General features: G+C 35.1%; 2 long non-coding RNA genes across 14 annotated transcripts in view; both read left to right on the plus strand.

Moving 5' to 3' along the window:
- LOC144305133 (uncharacterized) overlaps nucleotides 1-26,957 on the plus strand; it is a 332,824-nt gene that overhangs the window by 141,593 nt on the left and 164,274 nt on the right. The gene's annotated exons all lie outside the window — the stretch shown is intronic.
- Nucleotides 6,352-26,523, plus strand: LOC144305134 (uncharacterized). Its single transcript, XR_013372163.1, has 2 exons — nucleotides 6,352-6,596; nucleotides 26,173-26,523. It is a non-coding gene; the product is annotated as an uncharacterized LOC144305134 (long non-coding RNA).

A 26,957-nucleotide genomic window follows, 5' to 3' on the forward strand; every position in this document is an offset into this window, starting at 1 on the left:
ATCCTTTTTCCTATTGCAAGATTAGAGGTCACCTCTGGGAAGAACTTTTTTCTTTCCAACTATCTAGCCTCCTTTATGTCTTCCAATGGTCTTGTCACTGGACAACTCCAGAGTTGATATCTTATTAAATGGATCAGGTAAGCTAGTTTATATTCTCTTTCTAAGAGTGAACAATTTCAGTAGCAATGTCTGAAAGTGCCCTTTACTTTATTTCTATATTTAAACAGGGATAAAGTTAAACAAAACAAAAAAACAAACAAAAAAATAAAGTTAAGGATTGTACCAAATTGTGTTCAGAATTCCTAACATTGTTCACTCTTAGGACTGTTAATATTAAATATTAGACTACTAACAAATTTTCATTAGTTTGACTATTAAATAGTCAAGAATTTTGAAAAATTTATGTATAATTTCTCTTTAAATACAAGATATAGCATTTAAACAGTCTTAGTAGAAATAGTGGATTAAAACAGAGTTAGATAAACTATAGCTTGAGGCCTAAATACTGTTCATCTTCAATTTATGTATTGTATATGGCCAACAAAACTAAAAACTAAGACTATATTTGTTTTTTGTTGTTGTTTTAGATTTTTATTTAAATTCTAGTTAGTTAACATATAGTGTAATATTGGTTTCAAGTGTAGAATTTCGTGAAACATCATTCACCCACTGCTCATCACAAGTGCCCTCCTTAATAGTCATCATCCATTTAGCTCATCCCTTTCCCACCTCCCCTAGAGCAACCCAGTTTGTTCTCTATAGTTAAGAGTCTCTTATGATTTGTCTCCCTCTCTCCCTTCTTCTTCCTCTACATCTGTTTTGTTTCTTAGATTCTGCATGTGAGTAAATCATAGGGTATTTGTCTTTCTTTGACTGACTTATTTTTCTTAGCATAATACACTCTAGCACCATCCATGTTGTTGCAAATGGCAAGATTTCATTCTTTTTGATGGCTGAGTAATATTCCATTGTACATATATATGTTACTTCTTTATCCATTCATCAGTCAAGGGATGTTTGGGCTCTTTCCATAATTTGGTATTGTAGATAATGCTGCTATAAATGTCAGAGTACATGTGTCCCTTTGAATCAGTATTTTTGTATTCTTTGGGTAAATACCCACTATTGCAATTGCTAGATTATAGGGTAATTCTATTTTTAACTTTTTGAGGAACCTCTACACCATTTTCCAGAGTAGCTGTACCAGTTTTCATTCTCACCAATAGTGTAAGAGGATTCCCTTTTCTTCACATCCTCACCAACATCTATTGTTTCCTATGCTGTTAATTTTAGCCATTCCAAAGGTGTGAGGTGATATATCATTATGGTTTTGATCTGTATTTCCCTACTCTCATTCATAAGTGATATTAGCATCTTTTCATGTGTCTCTTAGCCATCTGTATGTCTTCTTTAAAAAAAGTCTGTTCATGTCTTCTGCCCATTTCTTAACTGTATTATTTATTTTTTGGATGTTGAATTTTGATAAGTTATTTATAGATTTTGGATACTAACCCTTTATCAGATATGTCATTAGCAAATATCTTCTCCCATTCTAAAGGTTGCCTTTTAGTTTTGTTGATTATTTCCTTTGTTGTGCAGAAGATATGAAGTCCTAATAGTTCCTTTTTTGCTTTTTCCTTTGCCTCTGGTGACATGTCTAGTAAGAAGTTACTATCTCAAAGAGGTTGCTGCTGTGTTCTCTAGGATTTTGATGATTTCCTTACATTAAGTCTTTTATACATTTTGAATTTATTTTTGTGTATGGTGTAAGAAAGTGTCCAGTTTCATTCTTCTGTATGTTGCTGTCCAGTTTTCCCAACACCATTTTTTAAAGATTTTATTCATTTATTCATGAGAGTCACACACACACACACACACACACACACACACACACACAGATAGAGAGGGGGGTGGGTGGGTAGAGACACAGGCAGAGGAAGAAGCAGGCTCCATGCAGGAAGCCCAATGTGGGATTTGATCCCAGGACCCCAGGATCATGCCCTGAGCCGAAGGCAGGGGCTAAAGCATTAAGCCACCCAGTGATCCCCCAAACACCATTTGTTGAAGAGACATTTTCCCATTGGATATTGCTTCCTGCTTTGTCAAAGATTAGTTGACCATAGAGTTATGCATCCATTTCTGGGTTTTCAATTCTTTTCCATTGATCTATGTGACTGGACAAAGATCCTACTTAAGGTGGCATAGCTCAGTGCAATTCTTTTTTCTTTTTTTTTTTTTTAACTTTTTAAATGGTAGAAAAGAAAATCAAAATATAAGTAATGTTTTGTGACACATGAAAATCATATGAAATTCAAATATCAGTTTATATAAACTAACTTTTAGATGAACATAGCCATACCTATTCATCTGTATTATCTAAGGCTACTTCTGCCCTACAGAGGAGAACTGATTGCAACAAAGACCATGTGACTCTCAAAGCCTAAAATATTTACAATTTTTCCATTTGTAGAAAACCATTTGACAACTTCTAGGTTAGGTTAGAACATAAAATATCCTAACTCACACCTATGTATTTCACTGAAACTTGATTACACTTAACATCAATTAGTTTTAAAAAAGGAACTTAGAAGATTGAACACAATAGAGGTGATACCTGGAAGAACAGAACAAAGACATTGGTTAAAATATCTGAAATTTGTCTAGTTCACAATATAACTGTTTTATAAGAATTAACACTTAACACATGCTCACTGTTTTGTCAGGCAGTATGCTAAGAACATGAGGACCTTATGGTTTCTATCACAACTAGTCAACTGAAATTATTTCACAACCGTCAATTACCATTTGAAATAGGCACTATTGTTTTTCTCATTTTGTGGTAAAGAGTTGAGACTTAGATTCCCAGTTTCACCGAATAAGCAAATGGCAAACTCAAGATCTGAACAGAGAAAATTTGATTCTTGGGCTTGATATTTTAACTATATAATAGACTTCATCAAATTTTGCAAAGGTAGTACCAATTTTCTTATACAAGTATTGATCATTCAGTCATGTATATGTGGGAAACTATCCATTTGCTCATGATCTCGTGATCTTCTGGCCTGAATGCTGTCTTGGTCAATTTAAGATGAAATGGAACTCCTGTACATCATTATTAATGTCACTGAGGTGTATACTTCTTTTGAAATTGATTCTCACATTTCCCTTAGTGTTTGAGTGACTGTGAAATAAAATGAAAGCAGGCAGGTTGAAGTTCAATTCAGGTAAAATGGAAGCTTTAGGGGAACTGAAGAGTATTTTCGCTACACTGAATTAAAGTCTTCGCAGAACAGAAGTGATTTAAGATAGTGCCTCAAGAAAGAGAAATTTTGCATTATTTTTATGTAACATGCAAGTTATGACCTTTTCTTTACCTGGTAGCTTCATTATAATTCTTAAAGGCTGATAACCTTTACTTAAATACATTTTTTCGATGTCATGCTTATGCATATATGCATACATAAAATCAGGTAAGCAGGGGGCATAGTCAGAGCTATCATTACTGAAATAGTTGCATCACCAAAAATTCACCTAGCACAGAGACTAATGGGCCATATGCATAAAGCAAGCAGTGATATCAGGGCTTGGACAATCACCTAAATCTGGAGCAATCTACTTTAGAGTGGGTTATTTATCTACCCTTGACTTATTTTGCTTTGCTGGTAGGATTTCTTAGGGCTTAGAGAGAGAGAGAGAGAGAGAGAGAGAGAGAGAGAGTAAATTCTGTTGGTGGTAGACATCGTCTTTATCCAATTCCACCGTTGTAATTAAAATCTATAGACATACCTTATTTTATTGTGTTTCATTTCATTGTGTTTTGCAGATATTGCATTTTGTACAAATTGAAGGTTTTTGGCAACCTTGTGTTGAGTGAGTCTGTACTGTTTTTCCAACAGCATTTGCTCACCCTGTGTCTCTGTATCATATTTTTGTAGGTTTCATATTATTTCAAACTTTTTCATTATTATTATATATGTTATGATGATCTGTGATTAATGATTACAACTCGCTAAAAGCTTAGATGATGGTTAGCATTTTTAGCAACAAAGTATTTTTTAATTAAAGTATCTGTATTTTTTTTAGAAATAATGCTCTTGCATACTTAATTGGCTACAGTATAGTATAAACATAACTTTTATATGCACTGGGAAACCAAAAAATTCACATGACTCTCTTGTGATATTTCTTAACCATGGTAGTCTAGAACCAAACCCACAACATCTCCGAGATATACCTGTGTTGAAATATATATGAGGTTAATTGTAGATTAAAAAGGTTCTTTTGTTTGGAGTTGAGAAATAAAAAGGATGGTGTTTTGAACTCTGTATGTTTTTCACCCTTCTTGCATCATAGACATCCACTGCTGACCTTCAGGCGGGTCTTTCATAAAGGCCTTTGCCCAAATGATTTGTGGGGGTCTTTTGAACAGGTAATTGGGCATTCAGATGGAAGCTTTATTTTGACAGTGGGCTAATAGGTTAATTCTGTATTCAGAAATGCATCCCATGGTGTAGACAAGGATTTTATTTTATTTTTTAATAATGAGTTGTCAAGCCAATCCCCATTTTCTAGGCATTTTCTTTCTTCCGATGGCAAGCACATTTGGTAAACAGATCATGTTATTTCACTGTATTCACTTCTTCATCCACAGCAGAAATCTTGTTTCTCTTCTAAAGAGAAACTTAAATGTGATATTTATAATTCACATGAAGGCTGTGGAAGCTAGCATCAAATGCTTATGATTATATTCAGATAATAATAAAAAAAAGTAATGAAAGTCTAGTAGAGCTTGCTTATTACTGTTGGTCTCAAGTGCAGTGTCATTTAAATTCAAACAGCACTGCCCTCTACTATGAAAAATTGTCCAAAGGGCAAAGAATTGTCTCCGGAGCTATTCACTGATGTACATTAAACCCTGGTGGAGAACAGATTTCTATTGACAGTATGAAAGGGAAAACCAGAGTGTTTTGTGGAAAACTATGCATTTTAATAAATAATTTCCAAATGATTTCATTAGATGATTGAGGCTTTTCAAATATGAATTTACAGAGAATTAGGACAGAAAGATGAATAGTGGCATTAGTAATGCCTCACCATGAAAACAGTCTTGGCTGCCACTCTAAAAGTGAACATATAATTATTAAAGCCCCATCATCTTATTTTATTATTTTATTAGGGGTCATGTTCTATTAAGCTTCCTATATCCTGATGAAAATGTGACTTTTTACTTAGCAGGACTGTGAATAATACAAATCTAATATTGGATTTCATTTTATTAACCAAAGAAAGACAGCAAACACACACACATCAAACTATCCTAAGGGCAAAAAATCCACAAACAAAACCAAACAACCAAAGATGTAAAGAAAACAGAAACCAATCTCTCTACTTCTGCATTTCATAAATATAATTGAATATTTGTATCAAATGATATCTGAATCTTTGGCAAAAAGCATACACCCATTTCGTAGAGCATGTTACCAAGTAGCTTTGAGAGTATAGATGGAAAGGTTAAAAAAAACCCAACAACTTTCTATTTATTTTTCCCCTTTTTAAAAGTATTAAAGTGCCATTTAAAAAAATATTTTATTTATTTATTTGAGAGAGAAAGAGAGAGCATGAGCAGAGGGACGGGCAGAAGAAGAGGGGAACAGGCTCCCCACTGAACAGGGAGCCTAATGCAGAGCTTGATCCCAGGACCCCAGATCATGACCTGAGCCCAAAGCAGATGCTTAACTAACTGAGCTACCCAGGCACCCCTTAAGTGACATTTTTGTCACTGACTTGAAAGATAATCATGAACATTTGTCATTACATTATTTATTTTAGTGTTGCCTTAGTTCTCTTTAAAATGAAATGTGGAAAATGGTATTTACTCTTTACTTCATGGAATAGTAGCAGTATCAAAGGAAAGATCTCTTCAAATATATCAGCATTATTTCAGTTAACTTGCAAGCTACCCTAAAAGATTTTAAATAGACCAAATATTTTCTTTAAATTCCTTGAAGAACACCAAAAACTTCTTTTTTTCTCTCATGGACGAAGAAAGTAATATCAACCAAATTCAGATCAAGCCAATTATTTCTGATCCTTTCTAGAGGAAACTTACTCAAAGGTAAGAAAACATTTATGTGTGATTTAGGAAAAAAAAGTATATTTTTCCAAGTGTTAAGACAGTGTTCTTCAGCTCCTGACCCGTTTTCACCATGTCCCTGTGTGCTGCTGAGTTCCCGCACCATTCAAATAAATAAAATTTACTGTCTTCTGCTAATGTTTTGCCCTAATGCATTTGAACTATGTATCCTATTAGATCATTCTATGTAGATAATTCCTTATTTATTACCACCCAAGTTTTGATTTTCCTTCTCAGTCTGATCCTTGGTTTTTCTAATTAGATCATCAAATCTCTCTTTTTCCATCTCACTCTCTCTCTTCATTCTCTGAAGAACTAGCAATATCATACCATCTTCTCCATCAGTCAGCTCAGGAATGAAGCACATGGCTTGGATAAGCTCAGTTACCTTTTCCATCTGACAAAGTGGATCTTCTACTTTGAAATGCAGTACCCTGCAAATAACTAAGAGGAAAAATGACAGGTAAAATAAGGTCACTAACAAAAACACAGTATTTTGATCTACTCACAAAATCTGGCTTTTGGTTTGTTGAAAGCTTTCCATTTTTAAGGGAGTTTTCGTATGGAACAATACATAGAAATAGAATTAGTCACCTTGGTTTAATAATTTCCTCTCATAATCCTTAAAAGCAGATTTGACATTTGTCTTCTCTCAACCACATCATAATTTCAACACTAGCAAATTCCTTCCTTCCTCCTTCCCTTCCTTTTTTTCTTAATAGTTTCTGTAGTCTGTCTCCTTCCCTCCCTCCTTCTCTATTTCAAATAAGACTTTTCCTGAATAATAGCAGCAATACAAGCAGCCATAAAGATGTATGTCTAGAGACTACAAAGAGGGAAAGTGTGGAAAGAATTGATAAATCAAATTTACATACTGAGCACTTTTATTATCTTTGCAAATAAATTTATTTTGTGAGTTCATGTTATTACAGGACAGAAAAAACAATTACATTGAATGGCTAAGTGTTTAGCCTTAGTTTTTAGTTTTAATTTTCATTTTCTGATGAAGTTTAGTACCTCATTTAATCTTTAACAACTATGTTACATTACTATCATTAAAAGTAGTGGAAATTTTTAAATAATTTAACTTTAATTGATATTAATTCATTGACCAGAAGAGATTAGTCATAATGGCTTTTAAGACTGAAATACCTAGTCCACTCTCTTTGGACAGTGTCACTATGACCATTTACATGAGGCAACTAAGCACGAAGAGTAAGAAAAAAAAATTGTTCAATCTAATCCAAGGTCTTTCATGATACATGAGTCTTCCTAAACTATTATTCAAATTTATCATTAGTTTCTGTTTGACCAATTGTAGTGGTAAGAAAATTATCATGTCATTTAAAAAATATATTTTATTTATTTATTCATAAGAGACACAGAGAGAGAGAGACAGAGACATAGGCAGAGGGAGAAGCAGGCTCGCTGTGGGGATCCTGATGCAAAACTCTATCCCAGGACCCTGGGATCATGACCTGAGCCAAACCAGATGCTCAACCACTGAACTACCCAGATGCCCCTCATCTCATTTTTAGTCATTAATTAGAAATATTTTCTTTATGTTGACCTAAAGTTGACTTGTTGCCTATCCCTGGTGATGCCAATCATATTGCTTAAATTAGAAGATGGCCAAATCTGATAGACTATTTTTTCAAGGTGGTTAGGAGAAGATTTTTCATGGGGAGGATTTTTGGATACATTTCAATGTTTCTTAGAATCATATACATATGTATCACGGTAATATTTGTTAGAAGTACTTAAATAAAGGCATTGTTCCCTGTCCTATCACCAAGATTTGGATATTTCCTGTTGCCAATGATTTCCCCTTCATTTCAAGTAAAAACAGTTGAGAAAGAAGCTCCATCAAGTATTTGCTCTACTTATTCTCCTTTGCTATTTTATTGTCCATTATACTATAAGCTTTTACTGGCAGAGCTCCTGTTGGTCCTGCTCAGAGACATATCTCTAGAACTGCACTGTCCAGTATGGTAACCACCAGCCACATGCAGCTAAGTAAAATTATATTTAAATAAATTAAAATTAAACAAAATAAAAATTCAGTTTCTTAGTCACACTGATCACATGCCAACTCCTCAAAAGCCACATGTGGTTAGTGACTAGTGTAATGGATAGGGAAGATTTAGAACAGTTTCATCATTGCAGGAAGTTCTACCAAATAGCATTGATTTATAGCCTAGCCCTGGTCCTAGAAAGAAGAAGTAAATATTAAATTAATTAACTTATTCGTCAGTCTTTAGGAAGCAGAAATCCCACTTATTTTGTCCTCATGATGAGGAGATCTTTTTGGATGCCAATATAGGAATGGGTGGAAGAAGACTTAATGCAATTGCTATCCCCTATAATCTACTTCCTAGACCAGATGGGCAGCCAAGAATGATCATATTCTAAGAAAGAAATCTCCTGAGTCTTTGTGAATATTGCTAGGTATTCATGAAATGGTGATGGTAGTGGGGATCTTAGTCTTTCCAGGCTGCTATAACAAAATATCACAGACTGGGTAGTTGTTTAGCAACAGAAATTTATTTCTCACAGTTCTGGAGGCTGCCAGTCCAGCATCAGGGTGTCAGCATGGTCTTGTGAGGGTCCTCTTCTGGGCTGCAGATTTCTCATTGTATCTTCACATGGCAGAGGGAACTATGGAAGTCTGTCAGGCTTCCCTTATAAGGGCACTAGTCCCACTCATAAGTGTTCTACCCTCTGACCTAGTCACATTATAATGACCCTACCACCTTTTGCTGTCACCCCAGGGGTTATGTTTCAATATACGAATTTTGGGGAGACACAAACATTCAGACTACGGCGTGACCTTTTACAAATCCTACTTTTGTTTGAACTATTTTGAGAGTACTCAGTGCTAAAAGAACCTGAAGTTTTAATTGCTTCATGACAACATTGGCTAGCTAAATGAAATTGAGGGAAAAGTTTTGAATCAAATATGTGAGTTTAAGATCATAGCAAAATAATTGTTAAAGAAAGATGTTTTTGATTATTTTTTTCTTTAACCTTTTCTCATTCTAGAATTTTTCCATTAAATTCTGAAATGCTAGATCCAATTTAAGGCCTGTCACTCCATTTTTGGTTCACACTGTTTTCTTCAGATACAATACTACATTGTAACCTACAATATTGTGCACTGGCTGCAAATCCAGAAAATGTAGAATTTATTATTTTCTTGTCATTGATGAAATCCAGCCAAGCATTAATATCTGCTCACTGTATAAAACTGTTTCCTTTTAGGGTATAATATTAAAACAAGGAGATGATATTCTTTCAACATGGTGCTTGTAGTTTCAACTAAAGTGAAAATACTATCTTGTTAAGCCACAGATTAAGGAGAACCATAATTGAAGCATGACAATTTGAAGGAAAAAATTCATTAATCTTCCTCCTACTGTTCTTTTATCTAAGGAATTCTCTAATCAAGCAGAAATGTTAAATAAGAGAAAATTGATAGAATGGGAGCTCTGAAGTCATTTAGTCAAGATTCTTCATTGGTTAGATGGAAATATGGAACAACCAGAGATCTTCTTAAGTCTCAGCAGCAAGAGTCCAAGAGTCCAGAATCCTTGACACTTACATAGATACTAGAGAAAAAGACATTTGAAATGCATTTTGAAATGCATTTTGTATCAACAAATATTTACTCAGAATTTATAAGTGTCAAGGTATTGGGAGGTTTTATTTGAAGATGAGACAGACAGAGTTTCAAAGGACACATAAGTTAAGATCATGGTGTTGATTTTTCCTGTCTCAGAGATATGCTCTTTATCATCTACTCTTATTAAAGATAATAGGATTGTATATGACTTAAAGAGTGTCTACTTCACTCTATTTAATTGATATTCTATAAAGTCACACTCATCAGATTTCAACAATTAAACACAGTATTAAACTAGTAATTGCTTTAAATGCTTAGAAAAATATGCCCTGCCAGAATTATATTCATTATGTTTCCCTAGTGAAAGACTGGCCAACTAGAGAAGTTATTGACTTTTTACACTGCAGCTTTGAAACACAAGATGGCTATTTAGAGACTAATTTTAGTTGGAGAATGGGAAGATACTTTCATTCACCCTTTCATTCAACAAATATTAATTCAATACTAGCATTTAGATGCTGAACTAGATGCTTGGGATTCGACAGTGAACAAAACAAACATTCCTCCTCTCCAGGAGCTAACACTTTAGCAGAATGAGTCATAAAGATTTAAAAATACATTACATGTAGGTTTTCTACTGTGTTAGAAAATGATGACCAGCAAAGTATAGTCGTGGAACAAGAGAAAGAAGATCAAGAATGGTGGATCAGGGCAGCCCGGGTGGCTCAGTGGTTTAGTGCCACCTTCAGCCCAGGGTGTGATCCTTGGAGACCCGGGATCGAGTCCCATGTCGGGCTCCCTGCATGGAGCCTGCTTCTCCCTCTGCCTGAGTCTTTGCCTCTCTCTCTCTCTCTCTCTATCCTCTCTCTCTCTCTGTGTCTCTCATGAATAAATAATAAAATCTTAAAAAAAAAGAAAGATGGATCAGTGGGGGATCATATTTAAATAGGTCAGAGTTGGCCTTATTAATGTCTTCTAGCAAATGTTTGAGGAAAAGGAAATCAATTATGTTGAAATTGTGAAGGAGATTCTAGACAGAAGAACCAACCAGTATTAGCTCTAACGTAGGAAGGTACCCAGTTTGTTTGAAGAGTAGCCAAGAGGCCAAAGGCACTTACATAGAGTGAGTGAGAGGGAGAGCAAGAGAGCTGAGGTCAGAGAGGAAGCAGCTTCCAGATAACACAAGATCATTGTGAGGACTTTGATCTTATTCAGAGTAAAATGCAGAGCCATTTCGGAACTTGGAGAAGTGTCATGGTCGTGATGCATATTTTCACAAAACTATGTTTATCTGATCATCCAGAATAAATCTTGGTAAATGGCATTTTAAAGTAGATATGGAAAAGAACTGGAACCTGCATTCAAATTAGTTGTATTCAACTTTCATTCAATAATAAATATTCATCAAACACCCTCTATATGCCTTCATAGGAACCTCAGAAGAGAAACATTTTATGCCAGATTTAATGCCCTTTCAAACACTTACTTCAAGTTTAGATATTTATATTTCATTAGTATGATTTGTATGAAGCTATTTAATAAGTATGTCTCTAAAGAAGATAGGTGAAAACTGACAAAAATCAGTTGATGCAGTCAATGGGCCCATTGTTATTTTTTTTTTCTGCAAGAACCTGTTTTATGTCTTAGATGAAACTTAGCAAGAAATTTCTGTGAGCAGATTTTCAATGCTACCCATATGTCTACTCCAAAAGAAAAATAATTAGGTAGAAGAATGGCTTTAGGAAACATAGGTAAGGATTACACTAATTTTTTTCTTAAAGAATCTATCTACAAATCTGAGTTGTATCATTTCTACATATATTGCGGGGAAACTATTCAGACAAAACCAAACCATCCCACAGAGCAATCTAACAAAATGAGTCTATTCTGAAACATCTGCAGATTGTTTTCATCTTGAATTTTTTGTCAAGCCAATCTAAGATAACTGGCTATCATTAGCATGACCACATAATTCAAGAAAAGAAGGAAGCAAATTTCTGCAAAGAAAATCATGTAATACTAACACGTCCTTACTAAAAAATTTTATTCCTTAAATTTATTGTGTTTTCACAGCAGTGTTTGATCTGTTCTGACTACCTTCACATTGTTTTTAAAACACCCTTACATTCCTTTTTATTTTTACTGTTGCTACACAGAGAGCAACTTATTGAAAAAGACTAGTTGTAATTAGTTGCCTCCAGAAGAACCCTGGCTTACAGACTTACTGCCTTCATTTAAATTCTGGCTCATCTGTGGGCTAGTTTGGGAATATTTGGGACATTTTTGAACCTTTCTTAGCTTATCTTCTCCCTTGTAAAAAGGTATTATTATAACATAAGTCTTTAAGCATACTTAAGATGAAATAATCCATGTTGGTCACCTAGCACAGGGCCTCTTCCACAGTAAGTGCTGAGTAGATTTTTAAGTATTATTATGATCATCCATTTAACAATTCACGTTACTTCACATACCTAAAATTTTTATAAAGCATTACCACCTCAGATAAAACGTTTCCAGGAATCTCTCTTTCTATATGATAAAATGCTTTTTCCTTGGACTTGTATTATAAGTCCCTTTGGAACTAGCATGTTCCTGTGGTCTAGAATGACCTAGACCAACTGGTTTTCAGTGAATGTATCTTATAAACTTCCTTAAAATCTGTCCTGTCAAGATGGATATGTTGCCTCTCCTTAAACCAATCCCCTACAATGTCCCTTTCATAAGTCTACCTCAATTATCTACATCAAAATTGGAGCTTTCTTTTTCCTCTGCAAGTCTAAATCTCATTTATCTTCCAGGGACAGTTCTAGGTAAATTTCTTTTATGAAGTAATGACAATCCTTTTTCCTTAAAAATCTACAGTACTTTACTGCCTTTCTGTTCATTTGTCATACATCATATGTTGTTGCTATTTGATTATTTTGTTGTTGATCACTAATCCCCGAGAGTTTGGAAGCTCTTAGAAACACAGGACTATATTTCTCTATGTAAACTATAGGACTTGGCACAATATGAGCCACAGAATCAAACCCATATTTTGATCAATGTATTATTCTTAATACAATGATCTACATAGTATGTACATTAAATTTAATCTTGGTGAAGTGATGAGTGAATTCTTCTGAAAGCAATGCAGATATGTGTCATAATAAAAAGCAAGAGCACTAAATCATTCAGGCATTGATGATGGAAGTCCTGGAAAAGATGTTTTATTAAAGAGATGGTAATCTTTTTTTATGAATAATGTTTTAGGTGTTATTGCTATAGCTTTATTTGGCACCAGGAGGATACTGGTAATCTGAGATTATTGTGATCTCTAGGATACAGTCATTAAGTTAGAAGCTTGCTGAATGTGTGTAGATGTGAGAGAGAGACACAGAGAGAGAGAAACAGAGAACTCAAATGTTTCTTCCTCTATTATGTGCCTGTGTAATTTAATGCATATAAAACAATATACACTAAATTTAAAACTTGATTAATGGAAGGACATTTTGAAATAAAACTCATATTCTCAAAAAAAGGTTGATAAGAAGAGCTTAAGAAATATATTTTAAAATACATTTTTTAAGGTTAAAATGTTGAAAAAATACAGAAGATTATGCATTGTATGTAGTTTTCATTTTCAGAAGAGTTGAACACACTTGCACTTCTTGCATCTATCTACCTAAGGCCCAAAGTTTCCCAATTTGTATGTTTCCCCATTTATCAAATTGCTCACTAGAAATTGGAGATCTAATAATCTCCTTCGGGCACCATGTGCCTAAGAAACTGGTTTACTGTGGTTATAGAAACTGGGACTACTACACAGTGACCAGCCTAGTACTGTTTACTCTAGATATTAAATTCCTCTAATTGCAAAACTTTAAAAAAAATAAAATAAGGTGTATTTTATTTTATTTTTTTGTACTTTATTATAATAGAATACAACCTAAAGTTGTAAAGTGGGCTTAACTAGTGTGAATACTTCTTTCTTGTTGACTCACACTATAATATTCAGTGTAATAGAAAAACTGCTGGTTTCAGAAAACCTGTTTGTCTTGTCTTTAGCTATAATTAGCAGCTTAACTTTGAAAAGTCAGTTGTGAGGATGATGTTTCTTTGTCTATATGAAAAGACTTATTTTTAATTTTTCTATCTAAATAGTAAAATAATTATAGTGAGGATACATTTTCAAACATCTAGGTCTTCCTCCCTCCCAGTAAAAGAGCAAGGAAAAAAAATACAATATGTCATTGAACAGTTAGCAGTAAAAATGGTTAAGAATTAGGAGATACATACCACTTTGTTCCATAGTTATTTAACATTTTCAGGAAAGTGTATGATTTTAATGGTTGTACACATGAAATCATCCAAATGTTTGGCTAATTGCTTATGTCTGCATTGGTGATATATGTAATCTCATTGGGCATTAAATAATTGTGGTTGCTTTTATGATGCTGCAAATTGAAAAAAATAACCACATCTATTATTAATGTTTTCCTAATTCAGGCATATTTGGAGATAATTCAGGTTTGGTTCCAGACCACTAAAATAAAGCAAATATTGCAATAAGACAAGTAAAATGAATTTTTTGGTTTCCCAGTGCTTATAAAAGTTATCTTTACACTTTACCATGGTCTATTAGGTGTCCAATAGTATTGATTCTAAGACAATGTACATAGTTTAAAAATACTCTTGCTTAAAAAATGCTAGCCATCATTTGAGCTTTCAGTGACTCATAAGCACTGATCACAGATCACCATAAAAATATAATAATAGTGCAAAAGTTTAAAATACTGTAAGAATTACCAAAATGCCTCACATGAACTGAGAAAATGCTGTTGGAAAAATGGAACAGATACATTTGCTTGATGCAGTATTGCCACAAACCTCCACAAAACAGAATGTCTGTGAAGTGCAATGAAGTACCGTAAAGCCAGGTATCCCTATAATTTGTTAACCTAATATAACTCAAGTTCTAGTTTTATTTTCATTTTAGATCTTAAACACTAGTGATTGCTATTGTCCTTAGGTCATGCTTCTCAAAATTCAATTCTAATGTTGGCCATCAACTATTTTTCCCAAAGCATTTGCTCTATTTAAGTTTTATTTTTATTTGTTTTTACAAATAGTCATTTATCTTGTGGTCACTTTTGATTAATTTTAAACTCTTAAAATGGATTACATCTGGACTATATTGAAATGTATTAAATTTAGCTGATATAATTTAATATTAATTAATTTAATTTAAATTTAAAATGCATAGACATAGAAATTTTCTGATGAATTAATTTTATTTCCTAAGAATTTATCTTACAGTTGCATTCATAGACATGCAATTATACAAGTATTTATGATATGTTTTTCATTTATTATATATGATTATATTAAATATGTCATAATATATAATGATTATAAATAAACATATCCATAAATATCTATATATCAGAGTATACCTGAAAGTATTAGCCAAAAATTAATAATTAATTTCTCCATTTTAATCAGACTCTCCACATGACCGTTGAGCACCCGAATTTGGCTGCTTCAGCTTAGGAATGGAGTAGCTTTTAATCTTTCTCCTTTATTCTCCTGTATTATTTAAATTTCTCCTACATTATTTCTTTATATTATTTAAATATTTTATCACAAAAACAAATGATTTTTATAATTAAGCAACATTAAGATCACTGAATCAATACTTTTCACATTTTTTTCGAGGGGTAAGAGAATTCTAATAGATATGAAATAAAAACGCTTACCTCATGAAATAAAAAGGCAAGAATTAGACTCCAGTATTTTTATCATTGTTTGTAAGAATAAAAAGCAAATGCTTTAAGGTTGTGAATTTGTTGTTGTATTCACCATTTAGGGAATGGCACTTTTTTGACATTTTCATAAGAGTACTGTAAAACTATGCAATTTTGTAAATTTAGAATGACATTTGAAAGCATATCCTTCCGTGTAATTGTGTGGTTTTGTTGTCCTACTGTCAGTTTCGATTGACACTTAATAATTAGGTGTAGGGGTATTAAAGGATGGTGGGTTTTTAAAGTGGTTGGCACAAGTGGAAATTTCCAAATATCCTCTTTTAATGGCTGAATAGAACATCAAGATTACAAACTATCTTTTCCCACTTTCTCTGAGTAAAGGTCTCCATGTTACAAAGGCAACTTATTAAAAAGTAAGAACACCAAATCTCTTTGAATATAAATTAAAAGGCACTCTGACCAAAACATTGATCTGCTCTCCTCATACTTAGCATGTAGAAGCAAAATTTCTCTATTTTAATAAGACTATCCATATGAATCTATTCCACTTTCATAAATATCATATTAATGCTGAATATACTACTTATAAATGTCCAACAGTGTCCATATTATACAGAAAATAGCATTTCTATTACTATATCAATCAAAAAAGAAAGAAATCAGAGTATAACCTCTAATGTGAGTACAGGAAATAACCAATTTCTTTTTAAGACTTATACTTAAGCACATTAAGATAATGATCCCTAAAATTCTGGAACATAAGCCAAAGTATATTTTATGTTTTTGGACAGATCTGTGATGTAAATATGTGCAGAATTCTAATGTATTCCATTTTTTTCTGTCTAAAGAAAAATAATATTTTTACCATTTGAAATACTGGCAAAAAAATTGGGGGGAGGAACCATCTCTAAAAGTTTTCCTACCTTATTGTTTTAAGATCCTTGCTAACTTTATTTTCTTTGGCAAAAGAACTTCCACAAAACCATCTTTTCCCTCATTGTCAATACTTTGCCATTTTTGTTGGCATTCAAAAGCCACAGGAAATACTTTCATTACAAATGTTTGTCCTATTGTGACACTCCCATATTTATGCCTTTCAGGTTTTCTGGTTTCTCACTTTCCTACTTTATCACTGCCTTAGGAAGACATGCCTATATATTACTATTTTCATCTGTTCTTGATATCTTCCCCAATGTTTCCTAACATTCTATCTAAATAACCAGTAGGAAAATAATTTTTAGAAATTTCTTAAGTATTTAAAAATCAAATATTGTAGATATTTGATTCTAGATTCTAATTCTATTCTAATTCTAGATTCTTAGATTAAGAAGCTTCACTTTCACTTGAAAAACCACTTTAAGATATTATATTATGGTAGAAAACATTTTGCCTTTTTTTTTCTTCTAGAAAAGGTTTACTTCTGTAGATACCAGAATAATAGAATAATGACATAAAGAAGGGTGCAGAAGATAGAAGGCTTATCTGCTTATTGAGAGGCTTGGACTCTAATATAACTAGCTGGATCTGATTTCAAGCATGTCTCTCTTCATATCTGTGCCTTTATTTCCTCACCTGTAAAAGCAGTGTCTAAATTGGATGATTGTTGAGACCCCTTCCAGCCCTAAGATATTATATCTCTATACCAAATCTCTTTGGGAGTCAATATGATTAGGATATTCTCATGTAGGTCTTATATAGATAGTACTTTTTAGTATCTGTAGATTGATCACTGATATTTATTATGATAAATGGGAATCTAATTCATTCATTATTTACTGAGAACTGAGTCAAGTCTAGTGTCTGAGCCAGGGGGAGCTATTGAATGGAAGTATGTATGTTTACCTAACGATCTTTTCATACAGATATAGTGAAGGATAAAACTTCATGTGCCATTTGAAGTCAGAAAGAAGTATAATAATAAATCAAATATAATAAATTTTATTATGTTCACATACTAGTTTGTAGCTTACAAAAACACCTTTGCATGTTAAAAAATTTCCATTTTCACAGTAAGCCTTGAGGTAGTCATAATGCACACATCCACCCCCCCCACACACACACCCCATTCATGCCATATAAGAAACTGACATAGAGCATGCCTTACATCATATAATTAGAAGACACCCTAACTACATGCCCTAGGCCACATAAAGGGAGTACAACTAGAATCTGCGCCCAGGTTTTCTTTCCAAGAAATATTTTAGTTACTTCTCATGAAAATTAGGAAAGAGAAAATATCCCTCGTATTGGTTTCTTTGGCTCTCCTTTGGAATTTTTTAAGAATGGAGGGTCTTTGCTTTAAAATTTTTACAATTTGTGTTATATAGTTTAGTGATATGTTATTCTAAATGAATTTGAAAATAACACATGCATCTATGTTTTATTGATATACTTAGTGTTTTAAGTATGGCTAGTGTTTGGTGTGCAGTTGAATACTGGAGAATATGATGCTAATTAAATTGAATGTCTGTGGAGAGACACTGAACTTCTTTTCAGTTCACTAGTGTTCTTTTATGGTATAAGGCATCAAGTGCAAGGGGGTAAAGTAGACACTGTGATCCCTCCTTAGGATAAAGTTCTTTCCCCCCAGCTGCTGGAAGAGATGTAAGCTGAAAGCCCTCAGTTATCGGTTCTATTCAAATTGCCCCAGCTAAAAGAGTCACCTCACCCAATATCATATCCCCTTCCCTATATAGCCTGTATCCAGTAAGTAATCACAGAGATATAAAGTCTTGGCTCTTTTGTTGCAGCTTATGACTCTCAACAATTAGCAGAGTTTCAGAGCTCCCTGAGAGACCAGCTGAGATCTTTTTTTGAGACAGCATCACAGTCCAAGCTGTTCTTCTATTCAATCCTGTATCCTTTACTCTTCTACAGGCATTGATTTTTAAAGTACTCCCCAGCAAACTTCCTACCTGTAGGTTTTTGTATAGAATCTATTTCAGGGATAACCATCTACTCAATAAGGGGTATACTCAGCCATTTAGACTGTGGCTCACAAGGTCTAAGTTGACATTGATACCAAAGTACTTTCATTACCAAACTCCCTTCCCTACCCCCTATGAGAGTGGAAGGATATGGGAGCAAAGTAATAAATGGAGTCTCTAGTGCAGATCTGACTCTCATTGTGTTCACTTGTCCATAGAAGTAACTGATTGCCATTTTCTCAGTCTCTGAATATATAATTTAGAGGGATATTTTTGGTAGTGGGCACGATATCCACAGTGGTTTCTTGGCCTGCAGGGTAAGAGGCCTTACAGTACGGAAGGGAAAATGGAATTCTTGAAATTGTCTCCTCCTCCTAAACAAAGTGCTAAATGAAATTCACTTTTGCAACCTGAGGGGAATGGTGGACATTGGTGTAAGATTAAACACCTAATGGAGCAAAGGTAATAGCCCCATCTCAGTTCCATTTAATTCACCAGCCTAGCTACTAGGAAAGCCAGCTAGATCCTGAAGGATAGAATAGATAATCACAAATGGAGCCAAAGAATAGGCTCAATTGCAGATGTATTAGATGTTGTACCTTTGCTAAAATAGGGTAACTTGACCATTGGTCTGGCAAATGCATTTTTTCCCTTCCTCTCAAAAAGAGTATCAGAAAAACTTTTTCCTTTGTACTGACAAGAATATATATTAATGTCTTGCCCCAGAGCTATCTTAAAGTCCTTACCCTCTGTTGTAATAAAAACTGAAGAGATCTGAATCATCTGAACATCATAATAAACATTTCACTAGTACCTTATGTTGGTGACATCGTGCTAATCAGATTGGAAAAGCAAGAGTAACAAGTATGTTAGATATGTTTCTATTCTGGAGGATGAGGAGATTCAGGTGTTTGGCATATCAGTATTTAGGGGTTCAATGGTCAGGAATATATATATATATACATATATATATATATAGTAAAGGATAAATGATTGCCTCTGATATCTCTCCCCATGAAGAAGAAAACACAACAGTTGGTAGGCCTCTTCAAGTTCTAGGTGCAGCATATTGAAACAACTGGAAGAACTATTCTCCCCAAGTAAAGTATGACATGAAAAGCTACTAGCTTTGAGTGGGTATCAAAAAAGGTTTCAGTAGTTAGTCTAGTCTATAGGACAAACAGCTCTGCTTCTCAGGCCTTACACTGTGGTTGGAGTTGTCTTTAGGGAAAAAGAAAATGTCAGATGGGAAAAAAAGAGTATTTGGTGAGTCTCCATAGGAGAAACACAGTACAGTTTATTCAGCAAGAATCTGCAGAGAATTATGTGCCTTTTGGAGATGATTTCCTGTTTTAAATCACTGAACACTGGTAGAGATAGAATGCTCACCGTGTGGTTATCAAATGACCATGTAGTCAGAGCTTCCCTCATGAGTAGATCTATAGTTAAGATGAGAAGATCCATCAGGAATTCATTACAATATTAAAGTAGCACATCTGAGATTTGGTATAAGCAATGCCCAAAGACACAAGTTAAGCTTGTATTTTAAGCAGATGTCTGAGACCTTCTCTGACTCCACTATCACTATGTCTTTTACTACACCATCGCCATTCTCCACTCCATCTCCACTCCCCACCATGTCAGTCACCTCTCCATCTCCTTACATGTATGGACACATGGGGATTTGGAGCAGGGCTTGGTTCATAAATATGTTGGCTTAATGTGTTGGTGGAGCAAAAAATTGACCATAGCAATCCCCTTCAGAGGACTGGGGGAGGTGAGAGGCTTCAAGAGATAGCAGTGAGGGAAAAATCATCCTGATTAGCAACCTGCAGTTGGTATACCTGTACATTCACTTTATGAGGAAAGAGGAGTGGCCCAAAATTAGGATATGTAGAAATTCATGAGCACTAGTGGACAGCTGGACTAGATGGTCAGGGGCCTGGAAGGAGAAAGAATGAAAGACTGGGGACAAGGAGTTCTAGGGCAAAGGCCCATCGTTGAACCTAGAGGAGTGGGCACAGAATGTGAAATTTTTTTCATGACGTACCAATACCACCAGACAACACCCATCATGGAAGAGGGACTAGACAGCTAAGTAGACAAAATGACTTAGCCAGTTGCTATTGACCAGCCTCTGTCCTTGGCCACTCCAATGCTTACACAGTGGGTGCTTGGATGTAGTAACCGTGGTGGCAGGGATGGAAGCTATGCATGGACCCAAGAGCTTGGGCTCATCCTCCCCAAGTCTGATCTTGCTACTGCCACTACAGAACCTTCAATCTGTCAGCAATGGAGACAAACAATGAGTCCTTAATACAGCACCATCCCTCAAGAAAACAAAGACACTTGGTGGCAGGTTAACTATACTGGACCCTTTTTTACTCAACAGTGGAAGTGACTCATTTTAACAAGAATAGGAATATTTTCTGAATATGAATTTGCCTTTCCAGACTGCAGGATGTCAAATGGCACCACTGTCCAAAGGCCTACAGAGTGATCCACCAAATCAGGTTCTTAATATCATGTCAGATCAAGACACCCATTTTATAGCAAAAGAGGTATAGGAGTAGACCCCACTGCCCCATGAGACCCATTGCCCACATTACACAGTATACCATCCAGAAGCTGTCAGTCTGATAGAGCAAAGAAGTTTGTGAAGACAAACTGAGACCAGCTTGAAGAGAATTCCTTGAAGGATGAGTTCAAGAATCAAGGGATGAGGGGATCCCTGGGTGGCTCAGTGGTTTAGCACCTACCTTTGGCCCAGGGCATGATCCTGGAGTCCCGGGATCGAGTCCCGCGTTGGGCTCCCGGCATGGAGCCTGCTTCTCCCTCCTCCTGTCTCTGCCTCTCTCTCTCTCTCTATCATAAATAAATAAATAAATCTTAAAAAAAAAAAAGAATCAAGGGATGAAAGGAAGGGTGGCCCCATTTATGGTCATTCCTTGTGACCATCCTGGGAATTGTGGTTTCTGTCTACACAACTCTGTGCTTTATAGATTTAAAAGTCCTAATACCCGAAGAAGGAGTACTTTTATGAGGGGACACACAAAGAGTCCTGTTACATATAAGCTATTACCTCAGGTGTCACCTGGGCTCTCACCTGGTCTAAAGGACAAGTACACAGGAAGAGGAGTCAGCATCATGGCAATGAATTGACTCGGATACTCAGGAGGAGATAAGGTTGCTGTTACTCAGCGAGAACAAGGAAGTCTATGTTTGGCTTCCAGGTGATCTACCTGCATTCATCTCAGTTTCCCTTACCTTAACAATAAATGGGCAAGTGCAAGCAACAGTCACAGCCCTGGGAAGGGAGGTCTAGCAGAAATGCTAGCTGATGATGAGGGGGAATCTAGAGTATATGGTAGAGGAGGGAGATGGTAAGCATTAATTAGCCCTACGATCAGTTGTAGCCCTACGATCAGTTGTAGTACCATGGACTTTATTCATGCCACCAACCTTTTTTCTTATAAGACTGAACCAGTAAAAGAGACCCATCATAACCGCCAATCTAGCTAGTCCTAGTCAATTATTTATGAAGGAGCAAATATGACCAGTACAAGGAATATACTATAGTGGATACTGTTCTGTAAGGCCTGAATCTTCCTATAGAACGGAGGTATTTATTCCTACAGCTTTTTGGAACTACTACCAGCCAACATATCTCAGGTCTTGGTCTTTATAAATTGCCTTGGGCTTCCTACCCCCAAATCACATCCCCTTCTAATGCGCAGCTTGCATTCAATAATTGGTCAAGGTTTGGCACCCTCACCACAGTACAAAACACTCTGAAAGGCCCGTTGGGAAATCATATGCATCCTAATCTTCCTTATCCAATACTTCTTCTTACCCTTCCTTTCCCTTGTTTCCCTTCCTTTCCCCAAGTGTTGATCCCAAGAGTTCTCCCTAATAAATTTCCTGCCTAGTGATCTCCAATCTCAAAATTTTATTTATAGGAAATCTCACCTGCAGCAGGGAGATATAAATGTCAACCGAGCCCCCAAAATAATTTGATTCAAATCTGACAAAGAAATGACAAGAGTTCCCTCCTGACTGCCAGGGGCCTCCTCTCTTGAATCTGCTGGTCTGCTTCTAATGTAGTGCTCCCTGGTGGACTACCAATTAATAGTGCTGCACCTGCAGTGCTAGTGATGATTTAATGAGCACCATCTTTGTTCATATGTAGAACTGTCAAAATGAAGAGCTCTTCTGGAGGCTGGCTGGCTTGATTACAGCTCCATTGATGTTCTTGTATAAACTGCATCAAGGCTTAAAAGTACTTCCATATCGGGAAACTGGATAAGGCATACATAGGACCTCTCCATACTGCTTTTTTTCACAACAGCAAAGTCAATTTATGATTATCTTGAAATAAAATATTTAAATAAAAAAAGTCCCTAAAATAGGATTTCCAGCTCTCCTCCCCATCTCCCAACAAATAATGTACTTCTTTTCCTGGGAAGCGTTCTTCTGTGTTAAATAGCTATCCACCCATGATCCACCATGACTAGATTCAGACTGAAGACTCTGGGACCTTTTCCATGGCTTTGATTGTCAATCAGTTTTCCCTTGAGGAGAGGCAGGGGCCTCTTCTGCAAGAGACTTAACTGTACATAAATCAATTGCTTTCCAACCATGCTTCAAGAACCTCCATTTTATGCCCACAAGGTATTAGAGGATATTACGCCCTTAAACTGAGAAGCTCTGAAAGAGCTCATATTCACTCATTTTTATTATTTGCTCATATGGATCAGTTTATATGAATGAGACCTACTTTGAAAACACGCTGCTTTTGAGGGCTGTGCTAATGGTATCCTATAGAGTTCGCTTAGATCTCTCTTGAGGCTGTGTTTTAAAAATGGAAAAGATAATGCTAAATGAAACTGAAAATGGAGGAAAAACAAACTTTTGAAGAGTATACTCACAATCTAATAAATTAGGCTGCAAAATACAAAGCAGTAAAGAATCCTTATAGGCACACATCAGGTTAGCCACCCAATTCTTAAAGTCTGTTTCCTGGCAGGAAACAAGTGGGGTCCACAGTGCATCAAGCATACTCTAAGCACCATGTAATTCAGTGCAGATGTGCAGCGTTGTAGGTCCCTGAGTACATGGAGGGCTTTGAAACAGACTGGTAGCACTGCCCACCACCTCAGAAGAGTGTTTCCTTTGAAGAACTGCTCTGTTTGCCCCAAGGTATTTAACACTCCTTTCAAGCTCAATACTTGAGGTTTATTGTTTGCATTTAAAATCTCATTAAACCACTGGAGCTATGGTTGCTAGGAAACTGATATTATTTGGAAGCTTGCTTTACCTTCTCCCTTATAGTCACACCCTTAATTAGGAAGAGCCATCAGAATGGGAAGTTATAACTCACATATTTCCCACTTTGAAAGGTCACAGAGACTAAGGACCACTCTTCCTGTATTTTCCACTTCTCTGTATTCAAAAACCGTTTGTGTAATACATTCCTTTGTGGTCTTGATTAGATTGTCTTCATTAAAGAGACCTCCTCCTCCGCCATTGCACTTACATTTCCTAAATCTCCCCAAAGCAGTTTTCTATTATGAACAAAGCGGATCTCACCCTCTCCCCACACCTCCCCACACCAGTCAGGGGAAATTGTTCATTTATGAGAAAATAAAGGGTTAACATTTACTGTTAGCATTTTGCATACCAGACACCTTTAAAGGAGAGCTTATCAGTTAAATAAATCACAGTGGTATCCTTTTTGCTGCTTTTTTCACATTGATGTAATTTTGAGTTCACTGGACACATATTTCCAGTCTGAGGATCTTAGGACAGTTTTTTTTGTTGCTTTTTCTTCTTCTTAACCTCCCCTCTAAAATAATGTTATTTTCTCAAGTTGTTGGGCTGTGACGCTACCAATTTCCTGAAATGGTGGGAACATGATCTTCCAATTCAATATTCTTAAAAGGTTGGGCAGAGCTTAATAGCCTGAGAAAATAATATCAGCAAATTACGCATGCTGTCATCTATACCAGTCACGCAGATTGCAGAACCTCAGATTAGCATTTACCCAAGGCGTAGAAGGAAGAGATTATAAAGACATTTAATATATTTCACATCTCCTTATTATTAACTTCTGAGTTTTCAATAAAAGATAGGTGGGAATGTGTTCCAAGGCCACACCTGTACACGGCATATGACAAGAAAGCTGGGCAGTTTGCTAGTGTTTCAGGGAATCAGAGAATAGTTCATTTATCCAACAAGTATTTGCTGGCACCTAACAGGAGCTTTGCTAGTGGCCAAGGGTAAAGTGAAAAAAGCAATTATTCTTCCTTGGCTAAAGGAACTGTCTCTAGTTAAAGGGAGGAAAAAAAGACATGTATACAAGAAGCATATAAAAACCTATGAAAAAAAACAACCTATGAATATATTTATTGAGGGCAAGGACTAATTATTTACATCCCCAAGCTAAATAGGAGGCTGTGCAAATATCTTGCTTATCCTGGACTACCATATATTGTATAATCACAACCTAATATAATTATTTGGGCACATAAAAAATGAAAACTATCTTAACAACCATTTATCTCCCTCAAATATTCGCTTTAAGAGCTTATATGACTCTTCCTATGTAATCAACATCGCTCAAAATATTTCTGAACCGTTCTTTGTAAACTGCCTTCAAAGTCTGTCACTCACTTTTTGGATATTCTTTATCATGGCATATTTGCAGAATCTGAAGTTGGATTTGGGTGTTGGAAACCACTGAATGTCATTTAAAGACAAGTCTGGTGTATGTAATGACTGATCTTTCAGTATGGCTTTGATTATAAAATTAATATGATTCTAAAGTAATGAGATGCTAAAGAGTTTTCTATTACCAAAAGAGCAATCCTTTCTACAAAAAAAGAATAAAAATATTTTGTCAATTGATAGCATGGTTTAAATAAATACATGTCCTCTAAGAAATCAGCACTTTCACGCAAGTTTTAACTGTGCTTTTGCTGACCAACTATATTTCATTTCCTTATAGACTCACTAATTTAAAAATGATAGTATTTTTCACATTATTTTGGCTGTTAGGAAACTCAGAGTCAAATTAATGACCTATGTTTAAAGAAATTAAATATGCATTTTTGGGTAACCTTTGCCCCAATGTCATCTCCCATTTTCGTTATTTTTCCCCTTTGCTCATTCTTGTTATCTGTTTCTATGGTAGTGAAGTATATAAGTTTCAGAAATCATTTCAAATCTCCTTGAAAAAAATTGGGTATAAATATCTATATTCTTCTTCATTTCGATGTTTTTTCTTTAGAGATACATTTCATAATCATTTATAGATTGTTATACATGTTTCTTTAAAGCAAATAATGTAGGAAAGTAAGCATAATTAGGAGATTGTTCAGGGAAAGATTAGTGGAAAGGTAAAAGAGGTTATGTATTCCATCAAGTCTAGCTTAATAGTAAATGACTGTAATGCCTTTGGGTTTTATAACAAATTTGCTAAAAATCTAGCATAATATTAAATAATAACAACAAATTGGTTTGCTAGATTAATAGTGAACAAGCTACATATATTTCCTAATTTCCAGACCATGGGTGTGTCCTGGAAGTTATATGTGATATTTCATATATTTATGAGTAAAATGTGATTCAAAAGATGTTTTCAAAATAAGAAAAAAAGTATATATATATATATACATATATATATTGATATATACACATGCAAACATGTTTTTGTTTTGTTTTGTCTTTTGTTTTTCTTTTTAGAGTGGAAGAGAGAAAGAGGAGAGGAAAAGGGACAGAAGAAGAGAGAGAATCTTAAGCAGGCTCCACACTCTGCACAGAGCCCAATGTGAAGCCTGACATGGGGCTCTACCTCACAACCCTGAGATCATGACCTGAGCCAAACTCAAGAGTCAGATGCTTAATAGACTGAGTCACCCAGGCACCCGTGCATACATGTTTAATTAAGAATGCAAACTATCAATGGATTTGGCACAAAGAAATGGGGCTTAGTCTCCTTGAACTTCTATGAATTATTGGAGCTGTTATACCTGAATTAGTGAAATGCCTCATTGTTTATGGCAATATATGATGATAATAAAGTATTTATAGATATCTTTGAGATCCAGAAAATAGCTCCAAATTCAAATAGATATTTAAGACCCATCTCCATCACACTTAAGAAGATAATGTTAGATGTTGGTGGTATTAAACATTTGAATCCTCACAACATGTTAAGTTTGTGCAAAACATTTTCATTAATTCACACAGCTACCCTAGGATCTTGGGTATTGTATTAAGATAGCTCATTACACATGATGGCAAGAAGATAAATTCTCCCTTAATTTCTCTATTCCCTATAGTGGTTAATAGCATGGACTTTGCAGCCAGATAGATCAGCATTCATTATTTAACAAGTTATATAATTTCTTTGTTCAATTTCTTTACCATAAAATAGAGATAATTATACTTGTATCATAGACTTGTTTTGAAAATTACACATATGTAAATTACTTAGCTCAGTAGGTTATCAATAAGTATTAACTAAT

Source organism: Canis aureus, chromosome 35 (assembly GCF_053574225.1).
Source record: "Canis aureus isolate CA01 chromosome 35, VMU_Caureus_v.1.0, whole genome shotgun sequence".
Taxonomy (NCBI): Eukaryota; Metazoa; Chordata; class Mammalia; order Carnivora; family Canidae; genus Canis; species Canis aureus.